Raw genomic sequence first — 18085 nt, forward strand, 5'->3', positions numbered from 1 at the left:
AGTGCATCATCATAACTGAGGTCTCTTGAATTTCCCTACAAGTAAATGGATCTCATATGGAGATGTTTAGTGAAGTACAATGGAAAAAATCGAATGCAACTACACAAGAACCACTCTGTAACTGTCGTTCGGAATCAGTTTTGCGCAGTATTGAAGCATGGATATCTGACTCATACGGAGTCCGTTTTGGTCCACAAGTAGTCAAAATGTTTGTGACGACCAAACGCTTCAAAGGATTCTTTCATAGGGAACTTTTGGAGAACTTTTCTTAAGGAGTTCGTTCAGAAACATGTATAGAAAGTTTCTTAATGAGCACTCGACAAACGCATTTCGAGAACGTACACAAAGTCCCAGCTATGGACCTAGTGCATCATCATAACTGAGGTCTCCTGCATTTCCCTCCAAGTAATTGGATCTCATATGGAGATGTTTAGTGAAGTAGAATGGAAAAAATCGAATGCAACTACACAAGAACCAGTCTGTAACTGTCGTTCGGAATCACTTTTGCGCAGTGTTGAAACATGGATATCTGACTCATACGGAGTCCGTTTTGGTCCACAAGTAGTCAAAACGTTTGTGACGACCAAATGCTTCAAAGGATTCTTTCATAGGGAACTTTTGGAGAACTTTTCTTAAGGAATTCGTTCAGAAACATGTATAAAAACTTTCTTAATGAGCAATCGACAAACGCATTTCGAGAACGTACACAAAGTCCCAGCTATGGAACTACTGCATCATCATAACCGAGGTCTCTTGCATTTCCCTCCAAGTAAGTGGATCTCATATGGAGATGTTTAGTGAAGTAGAATGGAAAAAATTGAATGCAACTACACAAGAACCAGTCTGTAAGTGTCATTCGGAATCAGTTTTGCGCAGTGTTAACTGAAACATGGATATCTGACCCATACGGAGTCCGTTTGGGCTCAACAAGTGTTCAAAACGTTTGTGACTACCAGATGCTTCAGAGGATTCTTTCGTAGCGAACTTTTGGAGAACTTTTTAAGGAGTTCGTTCAGAAACTTGTATAGAAACTTTCTTAATGAACACTCGACAAACACATTTTGAGCATATACACAAAGTCCCAGCTATGGACCTAGTGCATCAACATAACTGAGGTCTCTTGCATTTCCCTACAAGTAATTGGATCTCATATGGAGATGTTTAGTGAAGTAGAATGGAAAGAATCAAATGCAACTACACAAGAACAAGTCTGTAACTGTCGTTCGGAATCAGTTTTGCGTAGTGTTAACTGAAACATGGATATCTGACTCATAGAGAGTCCGTTTTGGCTCCACAAGTGGTCAAAACATTTGTGATGGCCAGATGCTTCAAAGTATTCTTTCATAGGGAACTTTTGGAGACCTTTCCTTAAGGAGTTCGTTCAGAAACTTGTATTGAAACTTTCTTAATGAGCACTCGACAAACGCATTTCGAGAACATACACAAAGTCCCAGCTATGGACCTAGTGCATCATCATAACTGAGGTCTCTTGCATTTGCCTACAAGTAACGTGATCTCATATGGAGATGTTTAGTGAAGTAGAATGGAAAAAATGGAATGCAACTACACAAGAACCAGTTTGTAACTGTCGTTCGGAATCAGTTTTGCGCAGTGTTAACTGAAACATGGATATCTGACTCATACGGAGTCCGTTTTGGCTCCACAAGTAGTCAAAATGTCTGTGACGACCAGATGCTTGAAAGGATTCTTTCATATGGAACTTTTGGAGAACTTTTCTTAAGGAGTTCGTTCAGAAACTTGTATAGAAACATTCTTAATCAGCACTCGACAAACGCATTTCGAGAACATACACAAAGTCCCAGCTATGGACCTAGTGCATCATCATAACTGAGGTCTCTTGCATTTCCCCACAGGTAAATGGATCTCATATGGAGATGTTTAGTGAAGTAGAATGGAAAAAATCGAATGCAACTACACATGAACCAGTGTGTAACTGTCGTTCGGAATCAGTTTTGCGCAGTGTTAACTGAAACATGTATATTTTACTCATACGGAGTCCATTTTGGCTCCACAAGTAGTCAAAATGTCTATGACGACTAGATGCTTCAAAGGATTCTTTCATATGGAACTTTTGGAGAACTTTTCTTAAGGAGTTCGTTCAGAAACTTGTATAGAAACTTTCTTAATGAGCACTCGACAAACGCATTTTGAGAACGTACACAAAGTCCCAGCTATGGACCTAGTGCATCATCATAACTGAGGTCTCATGGATTTCCCTACAAGTAAATGGATCTCATATGGAGATGTTTAGTGAAGTAGAATGGAAAAAAATCGAATGCAACTACACAAGAACCAGTCTATAACTGTCGTTCGGAATCAGTTTTGCGCAGTGTTAACTCTAACATGGATATCTGACTCATACGGAGTCCGTTTTGTTCCACAAGTAGTCAAAACGTTTGTGACAACCAGATGCTTCAAAGGATTCTTTCATAGGGAACTTTTGGAGAACTTTTCTTAAGGAGTTCGTTCAGAAACTTGTATAGAAACTTTCTTAATGAGCACTCGACAAACGCATTTCGAGAACATACACAAAGTCCCAGCTATGGACCTAGTGCATCATCATAACTGAGGTCTCTTGAATTTCCCTACAAGTAAATGGATCTCATATGGAGATGTTTAGTGAAGTAGAATGGAAAAAATCGAATGCAACTACACAAGAACCAGTGTGTAACTGTCGTTCGGAATCAGTTTTGCGCAGTGTTGAAACATGGATATCTGACTTATACGGAGTCCGTTTTGGTCCACAAGTAGTCAAAACGTTTGTGACGACCAAATGCTTCAAAGGATTCTTTCATAGGGAACTTTTGGAGAACTTTTCTTAAGGAATTCGTTCAGAAACATGTATAAAAACTTTCTTAATGAGGAATCGACAAACGCATTTCGAGAACGTACACAAAGTCCCAGCTATGGACCTACTGCATCATCATAACTGAGGTCTCTTGCATTTCCCTCCAAGTAATTGGATCTCATATGGAGATGTTTAGTGAAGTAGAATGGAAAAAATTGAATGCAACTACACAAGAACTAGTCTGTAACTGTCGTTTGGAATCAGTTTTGCGCAGTGTTAACTGAAACATGGATATCTGACCCATACGGAGTCCGTTTGGGCTCAACAAGTGTTCAAAACGCTTGTGACTACCAGATGCTTCAAAGGATTCTTTCGTAGCGAACTTTTGGAGAACTTTTCAAGGAGTTCGTTCAGAAACTTGTATAGAAACTTTCTTAATGAACACTCGACAAACACATTTTGAGCACATACACAAAGTCCCAGCTATGGACCTAGTGCATCAACATAACTGAGGTCTCTTGCATTTCCCTACAAGTAATTGGATCTCATATGGAGATGTTTAGTGAAGTAGAATGGAAAGAATCGAATGCAACTACACAAGAACAAGTCTGTAACTGTCGTTCGGAATCAGTTTTGCACAGTGTTAACTGAAACATGGATATCTGACTCATAGAGAGTCCGTTTTGGCTCCACAAGTGGTCAAAACATTTGTGATGGCCAAATGCTTCAAAGGATTCTTTTATAGGGAACTTTTGGAGACCTTTCCTTAAGGAATTCGTTCAGAAACTTGTATAGAAACTTTCTTAATGAGCACTCGACAAACGCATTTCGAGAACATACACAAAGTCCCAGCTATGGACCTAGTGCATCATCATAACTGAGGTCTCTTGCATTTGCCTACAAGTAATGTGATCTCATATGGAGATGTTTAGTGAAGTAGAATGGACAAAATCGAATGCAACTACACAAGAACCAGTTTGTAACTGTCATTCGGAATCAGTTTTGCGCAGTGTTAACTGAAACATGGATATCTGACTTATACGGAGTTCGTTTTGGCTCCACAAGTAGTCAAAATGTCTGTGACGACCAGATGCTTGAAAGGATTCTTTCATATGGAACTTTTGGAGAACTTTTCTTAAGGAGTTCGTTCAGAAACTTGTATAGAAACATTCTTAATGAGCACTCGACAAACGCATTTCGAGAACATACACAAAGTCCCAGCTATGGACCTAGTGCATCATCATAACTAAGGTCTCTTGCATTTCCCCACAGGTAAATGGATCTCATATGGAGATGTTTAGTGAAGTAGAATGGAAAAAATCGAATGCAACTACACATGAACCAGTGTGTAACTGTCGTTCGGAATCAGTTTTGCGCAGTGTTAACTGAAACATGGATATCTTACTCATACGGAGTCCATTTTGGCTCCACAAGTAGTCAAAATGTCTGTGACGACCAGATGCTTCAAAGGATTCTTTCATATGGAACTTTTGGAGAACTTTTCTTAAGGAGTTCGTTCAGAAACTTGTATAGAAACTTTCTTAATGAGCACTCGACAAACGCATTTTGAGAACATACACAAAGTCCCAGCTATGGACCTAGTGCATCAACATAACTGAGGTCTCTTGCATTTCCCTACAAGTAAATGGATCTCATATGGAGATGTTTAGTGAAGTAGAATGGAAAGAATCAAATGCAACTACACAAGAACAAGTCTGTAACTGTCGTTCGGAATCAGTTTTGCGTAGTGTTAACTGAAACATGGATATCTGACTCATAGAGAGTCCGTTTTGGCTCCACAAGTGGTCAAAACATTTGTGATGGCCAGATGCTTCAAAGTATTCTTTCATAGGGAACTTTTGGAGACCTTTCCTTAAGGAGTTCGTTCAGAAACTTGTATTGAAACTTTCTTAATGAGCACTCGACAAACGCATTTCGAGAACATACACAAAGTCCCAGCTATGGACCTAGTGCATCATCATAACTGAGGTCTCTTGCATTTGCCTACAAGTAACGTGATCTCATATGGAGATGTTTAGTGAAGTAGAATGGAAAAAATGGAATGCAACTACACAAGAACCAGTTTGTAACTGTCGTTCGGAATCAGTTTTGCGCAGTGTTAACTGAAACATGGATATCTGACTCATACGGAGTCCGTTTTGGCTCCACAAGTAGTCAAAATGTCTGTGACGACCAGATGCTTGAAAGGATTCTTTCATATGGAACTTTTGGAGAACTTTTCTTAAGGAGTTCGTTCAGAAACTTGTATAGAAACTTTCTTAATGAGCACTCGACAAACGCATTTTGAGAACGTACACAAAGTCCCAGCTATGGACCTAGTGCATCATCATAACTGAGGTCTCATGGATTTCCCTACAAGTAAATGGATCTCATATGGAGATGTTTAGTGAAGTAGAATGGAAAAAATCGAATGCAACTACACAAGAACCAGTCTATAACTGTCGTTCGGAATCAGTTTTGCGCAGTGTTAACTCAAACATGGATATCTGACTCATACGGAGTCCGTTTTGTTCCACAAGTAGTCAAAACGTTTGTGACAACCAGATGCTTCAAAGGATTCTTTCATAGGGAACTTTTGGAGAACTTTTCTTAAGGAGTTCGTTCAGAAACTTGTATAGAAACTTTCTTAATGAGCACTCGACAAACGCATTTCGAGAACATACACAAAGTCCCAGCTATGGACCTAGTGCATCATCATAACTGAGGTCTCTTGAATTTCCCTACAAGTAAATGGATCTCATATGGAGATGTTTAGTGAAGTAGAATGGAAAAAATCGAATGCAACTACACAAGAACCAGTCTGTAACTGTCGTTCGGAATCAGTTTTGCGCAGTGTTGAAACATGGATATCTGACTTATACGGAGTCCGTTTTGGTCCACAAGTAGTCAAAACGTTTGTGACGACCAAATGCTTCAAAGGATTCTTTCATAGGGAACTTTTGGAGAACTTTTCTTAAGGAATTCGTTCAGAAACATGTATAAAAACTTTCTTAATGAGGAATCGACAAACGCATTTCGAGAACGTACACAAAGTCCCAGCTATGGACCTACTGCATCATCATAACTGAGGTCTCTTGCATTTCCCTCCAAGTAATTGGATCTCATATGGAGATGTTTAGTGAAGTAGAATGGAAAAAATTGAATGCAACTACACATGAACTAGTCTGTAACTGTCGTTCGGAATCAGTTTTGCGCAGTGTTAACTGAAACATGGATATCTGACCCATACGGAGTCCGTTTGGGCTCAACAAGTGTTCAAAACGCTTGTGACTACCAGATGCTTCAAAGGATTCTTTCGTAGCGAACTTTTGGAGAACTTTTCAAGGAGTTCGTTCAGAAACTTGTATAGAAACTTTCTTAATGAACACTCGACAAACACATTTTGAGCACATACACAAAGTCCCAGCTATGGACCTAGTGCATCAACATAACTGAGGTCTCTTGCATTTCCCTACAAGTAATTGGATCTCATATGGAGATGTTTAGTGAAGTAGAATGGAAAGAATCGAATGCAACTACACAAGAACAAGTCTGTAACTGTCGTTCGGAATCAGTTTTGCACAGTGTTAACTGAAACATGGATATCTGACTCATAGAGAGTCCGTTTTGGCTCCACAAGTGGTCAAAACATTTGTGATGGCCAAATGCTTCAAAGGATTCTTTTATAGGGAACTTTTGGAGACCTTTCCTTAAGGAATTCGTTCAGAAACTTGTATAGAAACTTTCTTAATGAGCACTCGACAAACGCATTTCGAGAACATACACAAAGTCCCAGCTATGGACCTAGTGCATCATCATAACTGAGGTCTCTTGCATTTGCCTACAAGTAATGTGATCTCATATGGAGATGTTTAGTGAAGTAGAATGGACAAAATCGAATGCAACTACACAAGAACCAGTTTGTAACTGTCATTCGGAATCAGTTTTGCGCAGTGTTAACTGAAACATGGATATCTGACTTATACGGAGTCCGTTTTGGCTCCACAAGTAGTCAAAATGTCTGTGACGACCAGATGCTTGAAAGGATTCTTTCATATGGAACTTTTGGAGAACTTTTCTTAAGGAGTTCGTTCAGAAACTTGTATAGAAACATTCTTAATGAGCACTCGACAAACGCATTTCGAGAACATACACAAAGTCCCAGCTATGGACCTAGTGCATCATCATAACTAAGGTCTCTTGCATTTCCCCACAGGTAAATGGATCTCATATGGAGATGTTTAGTGAAGTAGAATGGAAAAAATCGAATGCAACTACACATGAACCAGTGTGTAACTGTCGTTCGGAATCAGTTTTGCGCAGTGTTAACTGAAACATGGATATCTTACTCATACGGAGTCCATTTTGGCTCCACAAGTAGTCAAAATGTCTATGACGACTAGATGCTTCAAAGGATTCTTTCATATGGAACTTTTGGAGAACTTTTCTTAAGGAGTTCGTTCAGAAACTTGTATAGAAACTTTCTTAATGAGCACTCGACAAACGCATTTTGAGAACGTACACAAAGTCCCAGCTATGGACCTAGTGCATCATCATAACTGAGGTCTCATGGATTTCCCTACAAGTAAATGGATCTCATATGGAGATGTTTAGTGAAGTAGAATGGAAAAAATCGAATGCAACTACACAAGAACCAGTCTATAACTGTCGTTCGGAATCAGTTTTGCGCAGTGTTAACTCAAACATGGATATCTGACTCATACGGAGTCCGTTTTGTTCCACAAGTAGTCAAAACGTTTGTGACAACCAGATGCTTCAAAGGATTCTTTCATAGGGAACTTTTGGAGAACTTTTCTTAAGGAGTTCGTTCAGAAACTTGTATAGAAACTTTCTTAATGAGCACTCGACAAACGCATTTCGAGAACATACACAAAGTCCCAGCTATGGACCTAGTGCATCATCATAACTGAGGTCTCTTGAATTTCCCTACAAGTAAATGGATCTCATATGGAGATGTTTAGTGAAGTAGAATGGAAAAAATCGAATGCAACTACACAAGAACCAGTCTGTAACTGTCGTTCGGAATCAGTTTTGCGCAGTGTTGAAACATGGATATCTGACTTATACGGAGTCCGTTTTGGTCCACAAGTAGTCAAAACGTTTGTGACGACCAAATGCTTCAAAGGATTCTTTCATAGGGAACTTTTGGAGAACTTTTCTTAAGGAATTCGTTCAGAAACATGTATAAAAACTTTCTTAATGAGGAATCGACAAACGCATTTCGAGAACGTACACAAAGTCCCAGCTATGGACCTACTGCATCATCATAACTGAGGTCTCTTGCATTTCCCTCCAAGTAATTGGATCTCATATGGAGATGTTTAGTGAAGTAGAATGGAAAAAATTGAATGCAACTACACATGAACTAGTCTGTAACTGTCGTTCGGAATCAGTTTTGCGCAGTGTTAACTGAAACATGGATATCTGACCCATACGGAGTCCGTTTGGGCTCAACAAGTGTTCAAAACGCTTGTGACTACCAGATGCTTCAAAGGATTCTTTCGTAGCGAACTTTTGGAGAACTTTTCAAGGAGTTCGTTCAGAAACTTGTATAGAAACTTTCTTAATGAACACTCGACAAACACATTTTGAGCACATACACAAAGTCCCAGCTATGGACCTAGTGCATCAACATAACTGAGGTCTCTTGCATTTCCCTACAAGTAATTGGATCTCATATGGAGATGTTTAGTGAAGTAGAATGGAAAGAATCGAATGCAACTACACAAGAACAAGTCTGTAACTGTCGTTCGGAATCAGTTTTGCACAGTGTTAACTGAAACATGGATATCTGACTCATAGAGAGTCCGTTTTGGCTCCACAAGTGGTCAAAACATTTGTGATGGCCAAATGCTTCAAAGGATTCTTTTATAGGGAACTTTTGGAGACCTTTCCTTAAGGAATTCGTTCAGAAACTTGTATAGAAACTTTCTTAATGAGCACTCGACAAACGCATTTCGAGAACATACACAAAGTCCCAGCTATGGACCTAGTGCATCATCATAACTGAGGTCTCTTGCATTTGCCTACAAGTAATGTGATCTCATATGGAGATGTTTAGTGAAGTAGAATGGACAAAATCGAATGCAACTACACAAGAACCAGTTTGTAACTGTCATTCGGAATCAGTTTTGCGCAGTGTTAACTGAAACATGGATATCTGACTTATACGGAGTCCGTTTTGGCTCCACAAGTAGTCAAAATGTCTGTGACGACCAGATGCTTGAAAGGATTCTTTCATATGGAACTTTTGGAGAACTTTTCTTAAGGAGTTCGTTCAGAAACTTGTATAGAAACATTCTTAATGAGCACTCGACAAACGCATTTCGAGAACATACACAAAGTCCCAGCTATGGACCTAGTGCATCATCATAACTAAGGTCTCTTGCATTTCCCCACAGGTAAATGGATCTCATATGGAGATGTTTAGTGAAGTAGAATGGAAAAAATCGAATGCAACTACACATGAACCAGTGTGTAACTGTCGTTCGGAATCAGTTTTGCGCAGTGTTAACTGAAACATGGATATCTTACTCATACGGAGTCCATTTTGGCTCCACAAGTAGTCAAAATGTCTGTGACGACCAGATGCTTCAAAGGATTCTTTCATATGGAACTTTTGGAGAACTTTTCTTAAGGAGTTCGTTCAGAAACTTGTATAGAAACTTTCTTAATGAGCACTCGACAAACGCATTTTGAGAACATACACAAAGTCCCAGCTATGCACCTAGTGCATCATCATAACTGAGGTCTCTTGCATTTCCCTACAAGTAAATGGATCTCATATGGAGATGTTTAGTGAAGTAGAATGGAAAAAATTGAATGCAACTACACAAGAACCAGTCTATAACTGTCGTTCGGAATCAGTTTTGCGCAGTGTTAACTCAAACATGGATATCTGACTCATACGGAGTCCGTTTTGGCTCCACAAGTAGTCAAAACGTTTGTGACAACCAGATGCTTGAAAGGATTCTTTCATAGGGAACTTTTGGAGAACTTTTCTTAAGGAGTTCGTTCAGAAACTTGTATAAAAACTTTCTTAATGAGCACTCGACAAACGCATTTGGAGAACATACAAAAAGTCCCAGCTATGGACCTAGTGCATCATCATAACTGAGGTCTCTTGAATTTCCCTACAAGTAAATGGATCTCATATGGAGATGTTTAGTGAATTACAATGGAAAAAATCGAATGCAACTACACAAGAACCACTCTGTAACTGTCGTTCGGAATCAGTTTTGCGCAGTATTGAAACATGGATATCTGACTCATACGGAGTCCGTTTTGGTCGACAAGTAGTCAAAACGTTTGTGACGACCAAACGCTTCAAAGGATTCTTTCATAGGGAACTTTTGGAGAACTTTTCTTAAGGAGTTCGTTCAGAAACATGTATAGAAAGTTTCTTAATGAGCACTCGACAAACGCATTTCGAGAACGTACACAAAGTCCCAGCTATGGACCTAGTGCATCATCATAACTGAGGTCTCCTGCATTTCCCTCCAAGTAATTGGATCTCATATGGAGATGTTTAGTGAAGTAGAATGGAAAAAATCGAATGCAACTACACAAGAACCAGTCTGTAACTGTCGTTCGGAATCAGTTTTGCGCAGTGTTGAAACATGGATATCTGACTCATACGGAGTCCGTTTTGGTCCACAAGTAGTCAAAATGTTTGTGACGACCAAATGCTTCAAAGGATTCTTTCATAGGGAACTTTTGGAGAACTTTTCTTAAGGAATTCGTTCAGAAACATGTATAAAAACTTTCTTAATGAGCAATCGACAAACGCATTTCGAGAACGTACACAAAGTCCCAGCTATGGACCTACTGCATCATAATAACCGAGGTCTCTTGCATTTCCCTCCAAGTAAGTGGATCTCATATGGAGATGTTTAGTGAAGTAGAATGGAAAAAATTGAATGCAACTACACAAGAACCAGTCTGTAACTGTCGTTCGGAATCAGTTTTGCGCAGTGTTAACTGAAACATGGATATCTGACCCATACGGAGTCCGTTTGGGCTCAACAAGTGTTCAAAACGTTTGTGACTACCAAATGCTTCAGAGGATTCTCTCGTAGCGAACTTTTGGAGAACTTTTTAAGGAGTTCGTTCAGAAACTTGTATAGAAACTTTCTTAATGAACACTCGACAAACACATTTTGAGCACATACACAAAGTCCCAGCTATGGACCTAGTGCATCAACATAACTGAGGTCTCTTGCATTTCCCTACAAGTAATTGGATCTCATATGGAGATGTTTAGTGAATTAGAATGGAAAGAATCGAATGCAACTACACAAGAACAAGTCTGTAACTGTCGTTCGGAATCAGTTTTGCACAGTGTTAACTGAAACATGGATATCTGACTCATAGAGAGTCCGTTTTGGCTCCACAAGTGGTCAAAACATTTGTGATGGCCAAATGCTTCAAAGGATTCTTTCATAGGGAACTTTTGGAGACCTTTCCTTAAGGAATTCGTTCAGAAACTTGAATAGAAACTTTCTTAATGAGCACTCGACAAACGCATTTCGAGAACATCCACAAAGTCCCAGCTATGGACCTAGTGCATCATCATAACTGAGGTCTCTTGCATTTGCCTACAGGTAATGTGATCTCATATGGAGATGTTTAGTGAAGTAGAATGGAAAAAATCGAATGCAACTACACAAGAACCAGTTTGTAACTGTCGTTCGGAATCAGTTTTGCGCAGTGTTAACTGAAACATGGATATCTGACTCATACGGAGTCCGTTTTGGCTCCACAAGTAGTCAAAATGTCTGTGACGACCAGATGCTTGAAAGGATTCTTTCATATGGAACTTTTGGAGAACTTTTCTTAAGGAGTTCGTTCAGAAACTTGTATAGAAACATTCTTAATGAGCACTCGACAAACGCATTTCGAGAACATACACAAAGTCCCAGCTATGGACCTAGTGCATCATCATAACTGTGGTCTCTTGCATTTCCCCACAGGTAAATGGATCTCATATGGAGATGTTTAGTGAAGTAGAATGGAAAAAATCGAATGCAACTACACATGAACCAGTGTGTAACTGTCGTTCGGAATCAGTTTTGCGCAGTGTTAACTGAAACATGGATATCTTACTCATACGGAGTCCATTTTGGCTCCACAAGTAGTCAAAATGTCTGTGACGACCAGATGCTTCAAAGGATTCTTTCATATGGAACTTTTGGAGAACTTTTCTTAAGGAGTTCGTTCAGAAACTTGTATAGAAACTTTCTTAATGAGCACTCGACAAACGCATTTTGAGAACATACACAAAGTCCCAGCTATGCACCTAGTGCATCATCATAACTGAGGTCTCTTGCATTTACCTACAAGTAAATGGATCTCATATGGAGATGTTTAGTGAAGTAGAATGGAAAAAATCGAATGCAACTACACAAGAACCAGTCTATAACTGTTGTTCGGAATCAGTTTTGCGCAGTGTTAACTCAAACATGGATATCTGACTCATACGGAGTCCGTTTTGGCTCCACAAGTAGTCAAAACGTTTGTGAGAACCAGATGCTTGAAATGATTTTTTTCATAGGGAACTTTTGGAGAACTTTTCTTAAGGAGTTCGTTCAGAAACTTGTATAGAAACTTTCTTAATGAGCACTCGACAAACGCATTTCGAGAACATACACAAAGTCCCAGCTATGGACCTAGTGCATCATCATAACTGAGGTCTCTTGAATTTCCCTACAAGTAAATGGATCTCATATGGAGATGTTTAGTGAAGTAGAATGGAAAAAATCGAATGCAACTACACAAGAACCAATCTGTAACTGTCGTTCGGAATCTGTTTTGCGCAGTATTGAAACATGGATATCTGACTCATACGGAGTCCGTTTTGGTCCACAATTAGTCAAAACGTTTGTGACGACCAAATGCTTCAAAGGATTCTTTCATAGGGAACTTTTGGAGAACTTTTCTTAAGGAGTTCGTTTAGAAACATGTATAGAAAGTTTCTTAATGAGCACTCGACAAACGCATTTCGAGAACGTACACAAAGTCCCAGCTATGGACCTAGTGCATCATCATAACTGAGGTCTCCTGCATTTCCCTCCAAGTAATTGGATCTCATATGGAGATGTTTAGTGAAGTAGAATGGAAAAAATCGAATGCAACTACACAAGAACCAGTCTGTAACTGTCGTTCGGAATTAGTTTTGCGCAGTGTTAACTGAAACATGGATATCTAACTCATACGGAGTCCGTTTGGGCTCAACAAGTGTTCAAAACATTTTTGACGACCGGATGCTTCAAAGGATTCTTTCGTAGGGAACTTTTGGAGAACTTTTTAAGGAGTTCGTTCAGAAAGTTGTATAGAAACTTTCTTAATGAACACTCGACAAACACATTTTGAGAACATACACAAAGTCCCAGCTATGGACCTAGTGCATCAACATAACTGAGGTCTCTTGCATTTCCCTACAAGTAATTGGATCTCATATGGAGATGTTTAGTGAAGTAGAATGGAAAGAATCGAATGCAACTACACAAGAACTAGTCTGTAACTGTCGTTCGGAATCAGTTTTGCGCAGTGTTAACTGAAACATGGATATCTGACTCATAGAGAGTCCGTTTTGGCTCCACAAGTGGTTAAAACATTTGTGATGGCCAAATGCTTCAAAGGATTCTTTCATAGGGAACTTTTGGAGACCTTTCCTTAAGGAATTCGTTCAGAAACTTGTATAGAAACATTCTTAATGAGAACTCGACAAACGCATTTCGAGAACATACACAAAGTCCCAGCTATGGACCTAGTGCATCATCATAACTGAGGTCTCTTGCATTTCCCCACAGGTAAATGGATCTCATATGGAGATGTTTAGTGAAGTAGAATGGAAAAAATCGAATGCAACTACACATGAACCAACGTGTAACTATCGTTCGGAATCAGTTTTGCGCAGTGTTAACTGAAACATGGATATCTTCCTCATACGGAGTCCATTTTGGCTCCACAAGTAGTCAAAATGTCTGTGACGACCAGATGCTTCAAAGGATTCTTTCATATGGAACTTTTGGAGAACTTTTCTTAAGGAGTTCGTTCAGAAACTTGTATAGAAACTTTCTTAATGAGCACTCGACAAACGCATTTCGAGAACATACACAAAGTCCCAGCTATGCACCTAGTGCATCATCATAACTGAGGTCTCTTGCATTTCCCTACAAGTAAATGGATCTCATATGGAGATGTTTAGTGAAGTAGAATGGAAAAAATTGAATGCAACTACACAAGAACCAGTCTATAACTGTCGTTTGGAATTAGTTTTGCGCAGTGTTAACTGAAACATGGATATCTGACTCATACGGAGTCCGTTTTGGCTCCACAAGTAGTCAAAACGTTTGTGACAACCAGATGCTTCAAAGGATTCTTTCATAGGGAACTTTTGGAGAACTTTTCTTAAGGAGTTCGTTCAGAAACTTGTATAGAAACTTTCTTAATGAGCACTCGACAAACTCATTTCGAGAATATACACAAAGTCCCAGCTATGGACCTAGTGCATCATCATAAATGAGGTCTCTTGCATTTGCCAACAAGTAAATGGATCTCATATGGAGATGTTTAGTGAAGTAGAATGGAAAGAATCGAATGCAACTACACAAGAACAAGTCTGTAACTGTCGTTCGGAATCAGTTTTGCGCAGTGTTAACTGAAACATGGATATCTGACTCATAGAGAGTCTGTTTTGGCTCCACAAGTGGTCAAAACATTTGTGATGGCCAGATACTTCAAAGGATTCTTTCATAGGGAACTTTTGGAGAACTTTTCTTAAGGAGTTCGTTCAGAAACATGTATAGAAAGTTTCTTAATGAGCACTCGACAAACGGATTTCGAGAACGTACACAAAGTCCCAGCTATGGACCTAGTGCATCATCATAACTGAGGTCTCTTGAATTTCCCTACAAGTAAATGGATCTCATATGGAGATGTTTAGTGAAGTACAATGGAAAAAATCGAATGCAACTACACAAGAACCAGTCTGTAACTGTCGTTCGGAATCAGTTTTGCGCAGTATTGAAACATGGATATCTGACTCATACGGAGTCCGTTTTGGTCCACAAGTAGTCAAAACATTTGTGACGACCAAATGCTTCAAAGGATTCTTTCATAGGGAACTTTTGGAGAACTTTTCTTAAGGAGTTCGTTCAGAAACATGTATAGAAAGTTTCTTAATGAGCACTCGACAAACGCATTTCGAGAACGTACACAAAGTCCCAGCTATGGACCTAGTGCATCATCATAACTGAGGTCTCCTGCATTTCCCTCCAAGTAATTGGATCTCATATGGAGATGTTTAGTGAAGTAGAATGGAAAAAATCGAATGCAACTACACAAGAACCAGTCTGTAACTGTCGTTCGGAATCAGTTTTGCGAAGTGTTAACTGAAACATGGATATCTAACTCATACGGAGTCCGTTTGGGCTCAACAAGTGTTCAAAACATTTGTGACGACCAGATGCTTCAAAGGATTGTTTCGTAGGGAACTTTTGGAGAACTTTTTAAGGAGTTCGTTCAGAAACTTGTATAGAAACTTTCTTAATGAACACTCGACAAACACATTTTGAGAACATACACAAAGTCCCAGCTATGGACCTAGTGCATCAACATAATTGAGGTCTCTTGCATTTCCCTACAATTAATTGGATCTCATATGGAGATGTTTAGTGAAGTAGAATGAAAAGAATCGAATGCAACTACACAAGAACAAGTCTGTAACTGTCGTTCGGAATTAGTTTTGCGCAGTGTTAAATGAAACATGGATATCTGACTCATAGAGAGTCCGTTTTGGCTCCACAAGTGGTCAAAACATTTGTGATGGCCAAATGCTTCAAAGGATTCTTTCATAGGGAACTTTTGGAGACCTTTCCTTAAGGAATTCATTCAGAAACTTGTATAGAAACTTTCTTAATGAGCACTCGACAAACGCATTTCGAGAACATACACAAAGTCCCAGCTATGGACCTATTGCATCATCATAACTGAGGTCTCTTGCATTTGCCTAAAAGTAATGTGATCTCATATGGAGATGTTTAGTGAAGTAGAATGGAAAAAATCGAATGCAACTACACAAGAACCAGTTTGTAAATGTCGTTTGGAATCAGTTTTGCGCAGTGTTAACTAAAACATGGATATCTGACTCATACGGAGTCCGTTTTGGCTCCACAAGTAGTCAAAATGTCTGTGACAACCAGATGCTTGAAAGGATTCTTTCATATGGAACTTTTGGAGAACTTTTCTTAAGGAGTTCGTTCAGAAACTTGTATAGAAACATTCTTAATGAGCACTCGACAAACGCATTTCGAGAACATACACAAAGTCCCAGCTATGGACCTAGTGCATTATCATAACTGAGGTCTCTTGCATTTCCCCACAGGTAAATGGATCTCATATGGAGATGTTTAGTGAAGTAGAATGGAAAAAATCGAATGCAACTACACATGAACCAGTGTGTAACTGTCGTTCAGAATCAGTTTTGCGCAGTGTTAACTCAAACATGGATATCTGACTCATACGGAGTCCATTTTGGCTCCACAAGTAGTCAAAATTTCTATGACGACCAGATGCTTCAAAGGATTCTTTCATATGGAACTTTTGGAGAACTTTTCTTAAGGAGTTCGTTCAGAAACTTGTATAGAAACTTTCTTAATGAGCACTCGACAAACTCATTTCGAGAACATACACAAAGTCCCAGCTATGGACCTAGTGCATCATCATAACTGAGGTCTCTTGCATTTCCCTACAAGTAAATGGATCTCATATGGAGATGTTTTGTGAAGTAGAACGGAAAAAATCGAATGCAACTACACAAGAACCGGTCTTTAACTGTCGATCGGAATCAGTTTTGCGCAGTGTTAACTGAAACATGGATATCTGACTCATACGGAGTCCGTTTTGGCTCCACAAGTAGTTTAAACATTTGTGACAACCAGATGCTTCAAAGGATTCTTTCATAGGGAAGTTTTGGAGAACTTTTCTTAAGGAGTTCGTTAAGAAACTTGTATAGAAACTTTCTTAATGAGCACTCGACAAACTCATTTCGAGAATATACACAAAGTCCCAGCTATGGACCTAGTGCATCATCATAAATGAGGTCTCTTGCATTTGCCAACAAGTAAATGGATCTCATATGGAGATGTTTAGTGAAGTAGAATGGAAAGAATCGAATGCAACTACACAAGAACAAGTCTGTAACTGTCGTTCGGAATCAGTTTTGCGCAGTGTTAACTGAAACATGGATATCTGACTCATAGAGAGTCCGTTTTGGCTCCACAAGTGGTCAAAACATTTGTGATGGCCAGATACTTCAAAGGATTCTTTCATAGGGAACTTTTGGAGAACTTTTCTTAAGGAGTTCGTTCAGAAACATGTATAGAAAGTTTCTTAATGAGCACTCGACAAACGGATTTCGAGAACGTACACAAAGTCCCAGCTATGGACCTAGTGCATCATCATAACTGAGTTCTCTTGAATTTCCCTACAAGTAAATGGATCTCATATGGAGATGTTTAGTGAAGTACAATGGAAAAAATCGAATGCAACTACACAAGAACCAGTCTGTAACTGTCGTTCGGAATCAGTTTTGCGCAGTATTGAAACATGGATATCTGACTCATACGGAGTCCGTTTTGGTCCACAAGTAGTCAAAACATTTGTGACGACCAAATGCTTCAAAGGATTCTTTCATAGGGAACTTTTGGAGAACTTTTCTTAAGGAGTTCGTTCAGAAACATGTATAGAAAGTTTCTTAATGAGCACTCGACAAACGCATTTCGAGAACGTACACAAAGTCCCAGCTATGGACCTAGTGCATCATCATAACTGAGGTCTCCTGCATTTCCCTCCAAGTAATTGGATCTCATATGGAGATGTTTAGTGAAGTAGAATGGAAAAAATCGAATGCAACTACACAAGAACCAGTCTGTAACTGTCGTTCGGAATCAGTTTTGCGAAGTGTTAACTGAAACATGGATATCTAACTCATACGGAGTCCGTTTGGGCTCAACAAGTGTTCAAAACATTTGTGACGACCAGATGCTTCAAAGGATTGTTTCGTAGGGAACTTTTGGAGAACTTTTTAAGGAGTTCGTTCAGAAACTTGTATAGAAACTTTCTTAATGAACACTCGACAAACACATTTTGAGAACATACACAAAGTCCCAGCTATGGACCTAGTGCATCAACATAATTGAGGTCTCTTGCATTTCCCTACAATTAATTGGATCTCATATGGAGATGTTTAGT

Source organism: Aegilops tauschii, chromosome 4 (genome assembly GCF_002575655.3).
Source record: "Aegilops tauschii subsp. strangulata cultivar AL8/78 chromosome 4, Aet v6.0, whole genome shotgun sequence".
Taxonomy (NCBI): domain Eukaryota; kingdom Viridiplantae; phylum Streptophyta; class Magnoliopsida; order Poales; family Poaceae; genus Aegilops; species Aegilops tauschii.